The sequence below is a fragment of the Thrips palmi genome, unplaced genomic scaffold (genome assembly GCF_012932325.1).
Source record: "Thrips palmi isolate BJ-2018 unplaced genomic scaffold, TpBJ-2018v1 HiC_scaffold_19, whole genome shotgun sequence".
Lineage (NCBI taxonomy): Eukaryota > Metazoa > Arthropoda > Insecta > Thysanoptera > Thripidae > Thrips > Thrips palmi.
Genome location: NW_023144628.1, coordinates 7,498,038 through 7,511,000, shown reverse-complemented (window position 1 = coordinate 7,511,000; position 12,963 = coordinate 7,498,038). Strand labels below are relative to the sequence as shown.

The 12,963-nt window shown below is 64.0% G+C and overlaps 1 protein-coding gene across 4 annotated transcripts in view; it reads right to left on the bottom strand.

Moving 5' to 3' along the window:
• Positions 1-8,224, bottom strand: part of LOC117645940 (collagen alpha-1(I) chain-like) — a 28,615-nt gene extending 20,391 nt beyond the window's left edge. For 2 of the 4 annotated variants that reach the window (XR_004587754.1, XM_034386509.1), the window contains exon 1: positions 7,718-8,217. The gene's annotated coding sequence lies outside the window, so the exon portion shown is untranslated. Of the gene's footprint in view, positions 1-7,717 lie in introns of all 4 variants that reach the window. The other 2 variants (XM_034386510.1, XM_034386511.1) reach the window with 2 other exon arrangements.
• Between the last annotated feature and the right edge of the window lie 4,739 nt (positions 8,225-12,963).

The following is a 12,963-nucleotide window of genomic DNA, read 5'->3' as shown; positions in this document are numbered from 1 at the left end:
CTTGGCGCCGCGGTGCGGACCGGCGACGCGCCGCGGCCCTACAACGCCGCGGCTCCTCCCTTCGCTACGCACGTTCTCAGGGAGTATAATTTTATCGGAAGTGAACATGGCAGCAGCGGGACCGCGACGGGACCGCTGACTGCGGGCCGCCCGGGCAGCCCTGTAATCTAAATTAATCTCGGAGCGATAGACACACTCACACGCCGATTACGCAAGGGGGCACACCTCCGCGACGACGTAGTAGAGTAGCAGTAGTACACGCGGGCTTCCCTAAAAGGGCGAAAATGGGCCTGGGCGCCGCGGAGGCGAAGCAGGCGAAGCAGGGCGCATTCCTGGACGTCGGTGTCGTGGACCTCCAGCGCCGCCAACCAACGTGACGGACAGGCAGACTCATTCCGAGAGTCGTCGCTCTGTCTCTCTCGCACTCACGGGGCGTCCCGACTGAGCGCGAGAGAGACGGAAGTCAGCAACAGGCAGCACGATGACGGGGGCCCGGTCGGTATCACGGGGTCAAGTGGAGTGGGCCGGACTCGGCCGGACTCCCGAAACTAAATTAGAACGGCCCGATATGAATTGCCTTTCGGCACGCAAAACGTTTCCACTCGCCCTGCCTCCCGGTCTGCGTGGAAATGAGGAGAAGCCTAACTAGGCCCGGCGGCTGTCTCTCTCGCACCACCTATGCCACACTCCATGAGTGCGAGAGAGACAGAGCGAGGTGGGAAAAAATCGAAACCAAGGTGGAACTGGAAACTGGATCCTGGGGCAGAGGGCGGCCGTTGGTCTTATCGTCGGTACTTGGGATCGGAGTCGAAGGGCCGAAGGGCCCGCCCGGCCCAGGCCCGGCCCGTCCTGGCGACGCATGCCTTACGCGGTGTGGTTACGCGGTCCCGTCCGAGGGGCGCGGCGGCCGAGCGACGCGGCGCAATGACTGTCCTCGTAAAGACGCGGCGGACACCGGTTCAATTTGTAGCATGCCGTGGCCACGTCGGGCCAGGAGATAATCAGCGTCAGGCCAGGCCGGCCCGGGCCGAGAGAAGTTCATTATTGGATTGGGTGACCGCGCGCGGCTCAGAGAGAGAGAGAGAGAGGGGGGGGGGGAAAGAGAGAGAGAGAGAGAGAGAGATCACCTCGAGCCGACCTTCGAGGGACGACCTGCTGCCAGGGCTGAAGATTCAAATACCGCGTGCGCGAACCTTTTTCTTCTTTTTCTTTTTTCGATTAATCGTTTTTGAAAAAGGAATCCCGCTCAATTTATCACCTGCACCCATTCGCCGACGTGACCCCGCCGCGACCCGGCGCGCCGAGCAGCGCGAGCAGCGCGCATGACGCTATTAAAGAATGATAAGGCACGCGTAAAGACGTAAAGACTGTGTGTATAATTTGAGCGACCAGTCTCAGTCTTGCGCAACGCGCCGCTCGGCACTCCGCCCAGTCGGCCCAGCGCGCGCTGTCATGACTATACTTGGACTCGGCGGAAGTGGACGCGCCGAAATCCGGCGTTAAACTGGTCGAAACCAGTGTACCAGTGTGGCCACACAAACAATTAGGGAAAAGTTCCCACGACGCACCCGCGTCGAAAGGGTTGCCTGCATTGCATGGGTTGGCAGCCCTGTAGCGTCGTGGGAAGTTCTGCCTTCCCATGTGGCAGCACTGGGACGAAACCCGCTCTTCCAGTCCGGCGCTGCAAACTGTTTCGGACGGCGACGGCGAGGATTCCGCAGTCGCGACTTTTTCTAATTCCGGCTCCTATTCAGTGCAAATGGCGGCGCAGTGTATCGGCAGATGGACTCGCGGCGCGGCGCGGATCCGCGCGCCTCACTCACAAAAGACGCTCGAAGCTGCCGTCCGGCCGCGGGCCGCTCCGTCTCTCTCGCTCGCACTGCCGAGAGAGGCGGCCTGCTGGACGTCAAGGATGGCGGCACGCGAGCAGCGCGGCACTCGAGCACCCGTGCGGCGCGGAGGTCGGGAGGTCGGACGGACCGCCGCGATGAGGAGACGATCACGCACTTGTCTGCCGCCACGGCGCGCCGCCGAGGCTGTATCGGCCAGCATCTTCCCCAGATCGCTATCCCGGCCCCGGTGGCCGCGGTGGCCGCGGTGGCCGCGGTGGCGCTGAGGACGCGGCCCGGCCTTGGCGCTTCCGCCAGATGATGGCGCCGATGATGATCCAGAGAAAACGCGGCGCGGAACAAACAAGATGCGCTCGATTATGTTATCAGCCACCCGCCGCGCAGCGCAGCGCAGCACAGCGCCATCCCCGTGCCGCGCGGTGCGTGCTCTTGGCTGGCGCACTGCTCAGACCGAGAGTCGTTCTCGTCGCACCTGCACGGCGCGCCCCGCGAGAGCGAGAGGGACAGAGCGTCTCTCAGCGCGCTGCCGCGGCGTCGCGAGGGGCGAGGGCGCCGCCGGGTCGCGGAGGTCGACATCTCGCCTCCATAATTTTCCCCCGTCAATGATGTGTGCGTGGAGTGTCGTGCCGACATCGCTAAGTGGTTTCTTGACTCCCTCCCCGGCGTCGCCGCGACGCCGTCGCTTCCCTGCTGGCCGAGGCGGTGCGTGCGCTACGCTGCGGACTACGCGGGGCGAGCGCCCGTCCAGTCGGGAAGCGATGTTACAAAGTACCGCCGAGGGTTTCGAGCTGAAGCCGCTGACGGGCAGCATCCATCCTGGGTCCTGAGGGCGAAGCGCGCACCGAGTCGCCCCGCCGCCGCCGCGAGGAGGCGCTGCAGTCACCCACACTCCGCGGAACCGCCGAACCGAAAGCCAAACTAGTGAGCGACTTGTCTCGGCCCCGCCTGGGCCCCGCCCCACTGCATGACTCCACCGGCAAGGTCGCACGGCGACCTGGAAATTGCAGTCGCCCTCTTTGTTCGGCACGTCAACTAGCGGCGCTCTGTCTCTCTCGCACCCCTTCCGGGCGAGGGCGAGAGAGAGAGAGAGACAGAGCGACGGAGCGCGCTCCGCCTCTGCTAACACATCCCGAAGCACGGAGACGGAGGCTGATTGTGCCCGGCAGGCTTATTGAAACTAGCCGTCCGGGCCATGGAGGAGGACTGCCGTCGCTCGCTCTCGCGAGCGTTGCGAAGAACAGCTGTGTGTGTGAGAGAGAGAGAGAGAGAGAGAGAGAGAGAGAGAGAGAGAGAGAGAGAGAGAGAGAGAGAGAGAGGGAGAGAGAGACGCCGCAGGCATCATCAGCGTGCCGCAGCGCCACCGCTTTTAGGGAAGGCCTCGCGACCGCGCTGCTTCACTTCCTGCCGAAAGCGAGATGGCCGCCACCGACTGACCACTGCCGCGGTGCACCGCGCGGCGCGCACCGAGCGCCATGTGTGACGTTGAGTCAGCGGCGCCCAGCGGCTTGGCTCGCTGCTTCCCTCGCACCCGGAATGGCAAAGTCTATTACCGCCGCGGTGCCGCGATGCCGCGATGCAGTCTGCAGTCCTGCACCGCGCAGCGAGCAGCGCCCAGGCAGCCAAGGCCCCCCAAAGCAGCCGAACGAGGGCCGCCACACAGTGGGCCAGAAGGCCGGTGGAGGCGGCCAAAACTCAAGACGCGTTTTGAGCCCCAGAGTCGCTAAGCAGGCCCCGAACCGAACGTGTGACCCCACCAATGGATTCCTCGTTCGGAGAGCAATCCATTGGTGGGGTCACACGTTCGGTTCGGGGCCTGCTTAGCGACTCTGGAGCTCAAAACGCGTGTGGAGTTTTGGCCGCCTCCACCGGTCTTCTGGCCCACTGTGCGCTAGGCCCCCCGCGGAGGCATTCCGAACGCTGCGTTCGCTCTGTCTCCCTCGCGCTCGCAGGGCGTCCCGCGGTACCGCAGGGGTGCGAGAGAGACGGCGAGCGGAGACAGCGCCGTGATTCATCGGCGTAAAGGCTGCGCGTTACACGACACGAGTGCCGGCGGCAGTTACTTCGCCAGAAAAGATTTTAAGGAAAAAAACAAGAAAATGACGCGCCAGAAATTGGTGGTGCAAATTTGTGGCGGAAAGCCAAGCATGTTTCTGGCTGTTCCGCTGACGGCCTGCTCGGTCACCGCGTGTGCTGCTGGAGACGCTGGAGTCCGCGTAATGCAGTAGCCGTGACGGTGCTGGTTTCTGTGCCACTACACTGCTACACGTGACGCGGCGTTGCGCGGCGGCCGTTAAAAAAATAAAAAGCCTCAACGGCCCGAGATATCGTGCTTTGTTTCCGCGCGGAGCGCGCGCGTGCGGGGGCGGGGGGCGGCGACGACGGCGTCCTCGTCCTTGCCGAGGCCGGCGCCGGCGGGCGTGAGCCCCGCGCGGCAGCGGGCCGCCACGACGTCGCGACCGTCCCGACGGTGGACAACGCGCTGCTTCACCAAGTGCATCCTCTTCTCGGCGACCTTGCCTGGCCTCGCCCGCCGTCGGCGAGGTGCCGGCACCGTGCCGCACGTCCATCAAACGGACGAAAATAGACACGGAGACCGAGACGAAGCCCAAGACAGGCCCAGCGGGCGGACCTTCCAATAAGGCTTTACGACTCCGGCGGGGACCGCGGCGGGGACGCTGGCCAGGCGGACCGGCCGACGCGACTCGAGGAAGAGGACCTCGCATGCCAAGCCGCCAACCCCCGGCACGCCACTGCCAAGGCCAAGGCCACTGCCAAGGCCTAGGCCGCGCACCGGGCCAGGGAGCCCGTTCGACGGCACCCTCAGACAGGAAGCAAATCTCTGATTTGAGGTTCCGATGGATTGGCTCTCGCTCGAGTGCCACTTGAGGGCGCCCGACTGGGTAGGCAACCGCCAGGCAGCCGCGCCGCCTGGTCGCCTACACTGCGAGGGGCTCTGCCCGGCTCTGCCGGTGGAGCCGCCCGGCCAGCTCAGCTCGTCTCGCCGCACTCGAAGCGAACCACGACACCACGACACGGCACTGATAACGCGACACGCCCCGGACTCGTTCCACTCGGCCGTATCGACGCGGCAGTCACCTCCAATGAGGGATGCGGTCAGAACCGGTCGCAGCGAATCAAGAAAATAAGACGAAAAGCCACCCGGGCCGCGGCGAGGGGAAGGCAAGGCAGCAGGCCGAATGCCTTCACCTTGTGAGCCATTTTTATTCTGGCCGCCTGCCCCACCGGGCCGCTCCGCACTCCGCCGCTCTTTTTTGCTCGTTTTAATTGTCGCGCGGGTTTGTTTTGGTCGGCGAGGTCGGCGACCCCGGCGGCCCGGCCCGGCCTGCGCCTCGGCATTCCGCAGTGCGGTGGTCAGAGCCGGTCGCATAGTGTGGGCGAGGCGGGGCGAGGCGGGCCAACCGGGCCAAGTCGCCGGCCGTGAACTTGAACTTGGCACCAGCGCCGCGTTTTTGGACCGCGCTCAAAAATGGACACCTTGCTCCTTTTTGGAGAAAGCTGTCGCGTCTGGACCGGGCCGGGCCGCACGGGCCGGGCTGGCACGCTTGCTGGCACGCGCCGCCGCTGGAGTGGTCTGCCGCCCGACGATGACTCGTCAACTTTGGGGTCGCCCGTTTGGCGTCGAGTGTGTGAGTGTGTGTGCACCTTGCAGCCCTAATGGCAGCCTGGCATTATTTGCAGGCACGCCCCGAGTTATTCGCACGATGGCTATCTGCGTGTAGGCAGCGGTGGCAGCGGCGGCGCAGAACGACTCGCCCTGTCTCTCTCGCGCTCCTGTGGAGTGCCGCACGAGTGCGAGAGAGACAGCGTGACTGCAGATGGTATCGGTGGACGGACTAGCCGGCGGACACGTTCGGGGAAATGCATGAGGATAAATCCGGTCGCCTATCCGCGCCTTACATCGCCGGGGCAGCCGGGGCGTGGATGAGCAGGCCGTGGTAATGAAGTCCAGAGCCTCCGTGCAGTGCCTCGCCCAGGACGCCGCCTAGGACATCACCCAGGACATCGCCCAGGACATCGTCCAAGACATCGCCCAGGACATCGCCCAGGACATCGTCCAGGATGACATCCAGAATGACGTCCAGGACAACGTGCAGGACGACGTCCAGGACAATACCCAGGGCAACTTCCAGGGCAGCGTCCAGGACAACGTCTAGGACTTCGTCCAGGACGACGTCCAATGCGGGCTAGGGTAGCCGGCCACCTTCGCGACCCTTTTCGAAAAGACCAGTCTCGCCCATCTTGCCCGCCTGCCGGGTCGTTTTCCGCGTAGTTGGTTGCGTTCGTTCGTCGAGGCTGGCTGGCTCACGTAGTTGGCCACACTGCACTGCACTGCACACTGCTCACTGCGCCGCGTGTCACTCTGGATCACTTCCATGAAGCGACGTGCACGCAGAGCGCAGAGCAACGCAGAGCAACGCAGCGCGGCGCGGAGGGTTCAGTAGCCGCGGTTGGCACGCCTGCCCGTCTGCCTGTCAGCGGCGAACCCGCCAAAGGGGTGGCCGCCGTTCCCACAGTGCACCGCGCACCGCGCACCGCGCCAAGCGGCCTGACAGGGCCGTCGCACTGTTGGCCGGCAAGGCTGCTTAACTTTGGACACTTTGTGGTCGAGCAGGCGCCGAGCCAAACGCATAAGACTACCGATGGACTCCTCGTAGGAAGAGCATTTCATTGACGGCATCATGAGTCAGATTCGATTCGAGTCGCTTTAGACAACATAACGAGTGCCTTGCCGCAAAGCGCGCTGCTTCTGCAGGAAAGCCGCACAGGTTCCCGAAGAGATTTCGGCTGTGGCTCGGGCAGTGGCAGGCCCCGGGCACAAGGAAGCCGACGGCAAGCCCCATTACTCCACCCTGCTTCGGCGCCGCGGTGCGCTTGACCCTGAACTTGGGCGCCGCCGCCGAGCCCCGCCACGGCGACGGGCTGGAGGAGGGGGCCTGGGACGCGGCGCGGAGCCACCGGGCCGGGCCGGGCCGGCTGAATCCGCACCTGAATCTGAATCCCAGTAAGCGGCAAGGGCCGCAGTTACATCTTGGTACCCCACTGTGACATCACTGCTTTACAGTCGCCAAGGTCGGCGACGGTTCTTCACAGTGGAGGACCCTACGTTGTAATCCGCAAGCGATTTGTCGGCCGCCGAAGAGGATCCGACCGGCAGCCGAGCCTTTTGACGAAAATGAAAATAAACGAAAGCCGGTGTCGGTGAGGAGTGAGGAGGCATCATCGGTCGCACGCACCGACCGAGCTTCCCCACGCTACGCACCGCCACCGGCACGGACCGGCACGGACCGGCACGGGCACAGCGCGATGCATAAACCCGCCATCTCGTTTTATTTTTTCCGCGCTGCGGCGATCCTTCCTCACTCCGCACGTGCAGCCCGCTCTGCCGATCCTCAGCGACTCCGAGACCCCCGTCGTGCACTTGTCATCGACGGTGTCGCTTTGCGGCGTCCGCTCGGTGCTCTATGAGGCGCACCACTGCTTCGTCGCTCTGTCTGTGTCAGACAAAGTCGACAAAGTCCCTCCTCTGAATCGCTCGGCAGCACGAGGCTAGACACGAGCGTCGTGGCCGTTCACAAAAAGTTGAAAGTTGGGGTGCCCGTGCGGCTCGACTCGCGGATAGCACTGTAAGTGACAGCAAGGCTCCGATCCGTCCAGCTGAGCGCTGGAGCTGGACAAGCTGGAGCGTGGCGATGCTATCGGCCTGGCCGTCCTGAACTGTCCCGGGCTGCAGGCAGGACGCACGCACTCGCGGATCGTTTTCCGAAAATCGAAGACGCGTTTCGGTCCGAGGCTCGGGTTGGAGCGGGTGCACTGTTTTCTTCCGGGCCGGGCGAAGTGGTACTCACTTGCTTTGGCGGTCCGATGAGCTGCGAGAGGAAGGACCCGACAAAGTCCTGGCCAACACTGATTCACTTTGGCACTGGACGGGCAGGGCCAAGGGCAGGGCCACGGGCAGGGCGGGCACACACACAGTCTGTCACTGGGCACTGGGCATCTCACGGGGGACTCGGGCTTGGCTTCGCGGGGGAACGTTGTGTCGGCCAGGCCGACAGGGCTCAAACAGTCGCCCTCCGCGAGTCCGCACCGATACTTATAGCCTCTGTATCACCACCAATTCTCGCTTAGGACCATCCTCCTGCTGCTCGCTCGCTCTTCTTGTGCTTGCTGTTGTTCTTCTGCTTCTCCTCCTCCTTCTTCGTCTTCGCCTCTTCTTCGCTGCGTCTTCGTCTTCGTCGCCTCCTTCCCCTCCCCGTCCTGGTCCGTCCTGGTGGGTTCGCGGGGCACCGGAGGCAGGCCGACGTCGCCGACGTACCCGCCGAGTGTGTAGACAAACTTGTCCTTTTTTCTTCCTTTGGCTAAATCCGAAACCCTCCCCTCCCGGGGCCCGGCCTGGGCTTGGGCCCCTCCTGCAGATCCCTGGGAGCACATTCCAGAGGGAAGCCACGCCATTGGTCGCCTCGCCGCACCGAGCCCCGCACCGCGTCCCGCACCGCGCCGCCTCTGCGAGGAACCGAGGGTTGCGGGCAGGGAAGGTCTCGGCCACGACGGGGAGGTGCGGGGGCCGGGGGGCCGGGGCACCAGGGGCAAGGGCAGGGGGGCGAGCACACCGTCAATGAGGAGGAGCGAGGGGGTGGGGGAACGCGGGGGAACGCGGCGTGCGGCGGTCCACCGAGTCCACGTGGTCGGCCGGTCTGCACAAGACTCGTCTTCAGTTCCGCCGCGGCCCGGCGCCCCGCCACACCGGGGCCTGGAGCGTGCGAGCGGAGCGCGGAGCGGCGGAGAGGCAGCGCGGTGTAGGGGCCGTACCCCTTCCCCCACCACGGGGGGTGCTCCGCCAGCACCGCGAGCACCGCCTGGGGCCCAAACGCGCCAAACCACGTCACGCTCGGCAGCACAAACGACACCGGGCTACCGCCGCCACGCCGCGGCCGCCCGCCGTCTAGGCGCCACCGCCAGCGGCACCTCTCGGCGCCACCAAGACCACTCACCTCTTGCAGCCTGCAGGTGGACGGGTTGGCGACGTTGCAGTGCGTTGCAGCCCCGGGGGTGCGCGCCGTCCGGGTCACGATAACGCCGACGAGCAGCCCGTCGCGGCGTCGCGCCCGAGGAGGAGAAGGGGCAGAAAAACATGGAATTATTAGCATTTTTATAAGAAAGCCGCAGACTAGACGGCCAGACTGGCGGGGCGGGCGGCGGCCGCAGCGGATGCCTGCAAAGTAGACGCACGCACACATTGCATAGGCATGCGTGGAAAAAAAATAGCCAACCAAGTTAGTCAGTCACTCGCAGAGGAGCGAGTTTATGCGGAGAACATCGACACATGGGGCTCGGCGTCTCGGGTGGAGCCCACCAGCCGCGATTATCTCATTGTCCAGCCCCGCCCCGCCCCGCCCCGCCCTATGCAGTGCTCGGCGTTACGTAAGAAAGTGCAGTAGTGCGGCCGACGGGTTCAAAGGGAGAGATTTATGTGGTGGCGGTCATTGTGCGAGAGGCCGAAGCAGGCCGATTCGGTCTGTCTCTCTCCCACCCCCACGGCGTGGCCCGTGAGTGCGAGAGCGACAGAGAAAGCACTGTTCGGAATCGCCGGGCAAGCGTTTCGTATCGACGGATTAGGCGTCGTGGTGTGGCCGTTTGGCCTCGGCCAGGCCCGGCCGGACAGATGCACTCCATCTCGAAATGATACACTGGGAGAGTAACGCTCGGAGCATAACTCCACCCCGTGGACCGAAATCGATTAGGTGAGCGAATCGGTTCAAACTTGGTGAGTTCAAACTATCAAACGCTCTTGGACGGGGAGAAGCCTCTGGAAAAGCCCTTCTTCTGGGAAAATGCTCTTGGGCTCGGAAAATGCTCTTAGCCTGGCAAAACGCTCTTCACCTGGGAAAATGCTCTTGGCCTGCTCTGGGAGCGGCGGAACCACGGGCTGAGCCGTGTCACAGGTCCTCTGGTCAAGGGGACAGGGGACACCCGGCCGGCGGCGCGCAGGGCGGGACTGGGACTCTATCCCCCACCGTGCTTATAATGAAGCGGTACGGTCGTCCTCTAGCTTTTTTCCCGACGTCTTTGAAGAACGTTATCTGGCTCTCCTTTCTGGGACCGCCATGACGCAACGCGCTGGACTTTCTTTGATCCCCTTGTCTCCTTGCGTCCGTCCGTCCGTCTGTCTGTCTGTCCGTCCGTCCGCTTGCCCTTGCGACACGCGGTGCCGCGTCCTTTCCGCGAGCAAGAAGAGGGCACATCCTGCCCGGCTCGGCACGGCTCGGCACGGCCCGGCGCAGGACTCTCCTTGGCTCGGCTGCTGGGGACAAATCGCCTGGATTTCCATCGTTTTCATCCTTGCCCGGGGCGGCGCGCCGCGGCAAAGCTCCGCGAAGCTCGGCGCCTCCTCGCGGCCCTGCAGACTGAGTCTCATCGCAGTGTCTCTCTCGCGCCTACAGGGCGCGTCCCACGAGTGCGAGAGAGACAGAGAGACGAAAACGGCTCCGGGAATGAGCCTGCTGCCGCCTTCGCCTCGAAGCAGCGAAAACAAGAAGAAGCGTGCAGGGGGTCACGTGCGACCACGACCGGGGATCGAACCCGAATCCGCGATCGGTCCGCGACACTGCGAGAAGCTTGGCATGTGGTTCGAGCAGCGCGACTAATGGCGAAACCGGAAGCTGTGCCTTATGGCGTCGCCGCGTCCGGCGAGTCACGACACTGTGCCATCCCCCCTCCCCTTCCCAATGCCGCGACCCACTGCACACGCTGCACTCAGTCACTGGGTGACGGCCCGCCCACTGCGCCTCGTCGGCCTGTCTCTCTCACACCCCAACGGGCCGACCCATGAGAGCGAGAGAGACAGAGCAGCGACGTCGGACTTGTCCCACGGCACACGTGCCGGTCTTTGCCGGGCCCGAAGCGGCAAATTTGATTTCCAGCGCCATGTTGTTTCTCGTTGTCTCCAGGCCCAGACGTTCTGACCTCTGCAGTCCTGGGACAGGACTCGACGACCCCAGCGGTCGATTCCGTGTTCCAGGGGAGATGTGTTGGTGGGGTCGTGCGTTCGACCCGGGTGGAACTAGCAGTGCACCGACGTCGCCGTCGTGGACCCCCGCGGCCAGTGGACCCGGGCCATGACGTGGCCGAAGACGCGCGACGTGTGCGGGGAAGCCCGGCGCCGCGACAGGCTCGGTGCCGCACATAAAGAGACTCCTCGCCGTGCCGTGCCCGCGCCGCGCCGCCGGGGGACGGCAGTTCGGCGTCCGTCAAGTTCACGAGCTTCGCGAGCTCGGCACTCGGCGAGGACAAGGCGCCGCGGCGCCGCCAAGAAAAACAACGCATCCAACAACAAGAGGATGAGGACGACGACGGCGACGTCGAGGGCAACCCGTGCTGCAGCCGGGCGGCGTGGTTGTCTATCCTTCGCTCCGCAGGGGCTTGGCCGCGCTCGGCCGGGCCGGGCGGGGCGGTGCGTGTGGCATCCTAGATCCGGCAGTGGTCGGCGAGGACGCTGCCGGCGACGCGGAGGATGCAGCCGCGCGAGCTGCGCCGCCTCACTTCTCTGCCGCCGCGTTGATTGAAATCGATTGGCGCGGCACGGCACGGCACGGCACGCGCGGCGAGGAGCAGCGAGTCAACGGCACGCCGAACGTGTCCGTCGTGTTATTGTAGCCCGCAGCCGCCAGCCCGCAGCCCGCACGCCGACCAACAAAAACTAAAAAGCAACAAAACCACAAGCAAAAACTACAGCAGCAGGTGCATAAAGTGCGCGGGTGCACGAAAAAAAAATGAGATGCAAAAATGTCATTTTGTGGCACGGGTCACATTATATGGTGGAGGTTCGGTCACCACCTCCGGCCGGCCCGGCCGTAGCGCGGAAGTACCTCAGTGACCGCCACTCCAGCGGCCGCATCGCGCCGTGCCGCCCGTCGCCTTGGTCCTCCCACGCGTCGTCGTCCTCCTGAGGACTCGTCGCGGTCCTCGCTGGGGAGAGAGAGAGAGAGAGAGAGAGAGAGAGAGAGAGAGCTAGGGCGTTGATGTCGTGTTCGTTACGTCGCTGCCCGTAATTTGTGACGACAAAACCAACACGACTCTGCGGGCCGAACAGCGGCCCCTGTCTCTCTCGCACTCACGGGCCGCCGTGGACGCCCCGGACGCCCCGGAGGGCTGCGAGAGAGGCACGCCGTGCGGAATCAGCCCGTCGAATTAGCATGTCGGTGTGCCCCGACCGCCCCGACAGCAGCAAGCACTGATCACCGCCAGGCCGCCAATGAGCGAAACAAATATTTACTGCGGACTGACAACGCTGGGGCGGCCCACCCCGTCCAGTCCGTCTAGTTGGCGCAAAGGGCAGGACTCCTGTTTGGTGGACCAGTGATTCACTTTCACTGGTCTGGTCACCGAGAGCGTAACCCGCGAATGGTTTGCCACGACATACGCCGTTCTGTTGTTCAACGCCCCAGTGGGCCTGAGAAAAGGTAAAGTCACATTCACTTCGGTTAGGTTAGGTTAGGTTAGGTTAGGCTGGGATCCTTGCTGCAGACAGCCTTGCCTCGATTCGGCTAATCGCGGATGGTTGCGACGCGCATTTAGAGCTTCGAGCAGCTCAGCGGGGCATCCGGAACTCCGTCAATAATGAGTATTTGCTTGGCATAAATTATTTGGCGGCCGCTGCGGCGCACTGACCCGCCGGGCCGGACGGGCCACCGCGAGGCCTGCCCGTCCGCCTGCCAGTGCCTGCCGCCGATGACATCACTGCCTGGAATTTTTCGTCCTCAGTATCAACAAGCCCGGCTAGTTCCCCGCATCCTTCCCGGCCAGTACTCTGATTCCGAGAGTCGTTTTCGTCGCTCCGTCTCTCTCGCACTCGCGGCGCGTCCTGCGCGTGTGAGCGAGAAAGACAGAGCGACTCTCGGTCCACAGGTCAGCCTTCTTTACTGCCGCAGTGCAAATACGCGTCGAACCGCCGCTGTAAAAGTGACCGGTTATTTTAATTCCCCGCTCTAGCCGTTCATTAGCCGCCGTCTTTGTACTGTTTAACCACCGCCGTGATAAGGAGCGCAAAAAACAAAACGCGGCGTGGTTCGAATCACGCTTTTAGTTTATTGGTTTT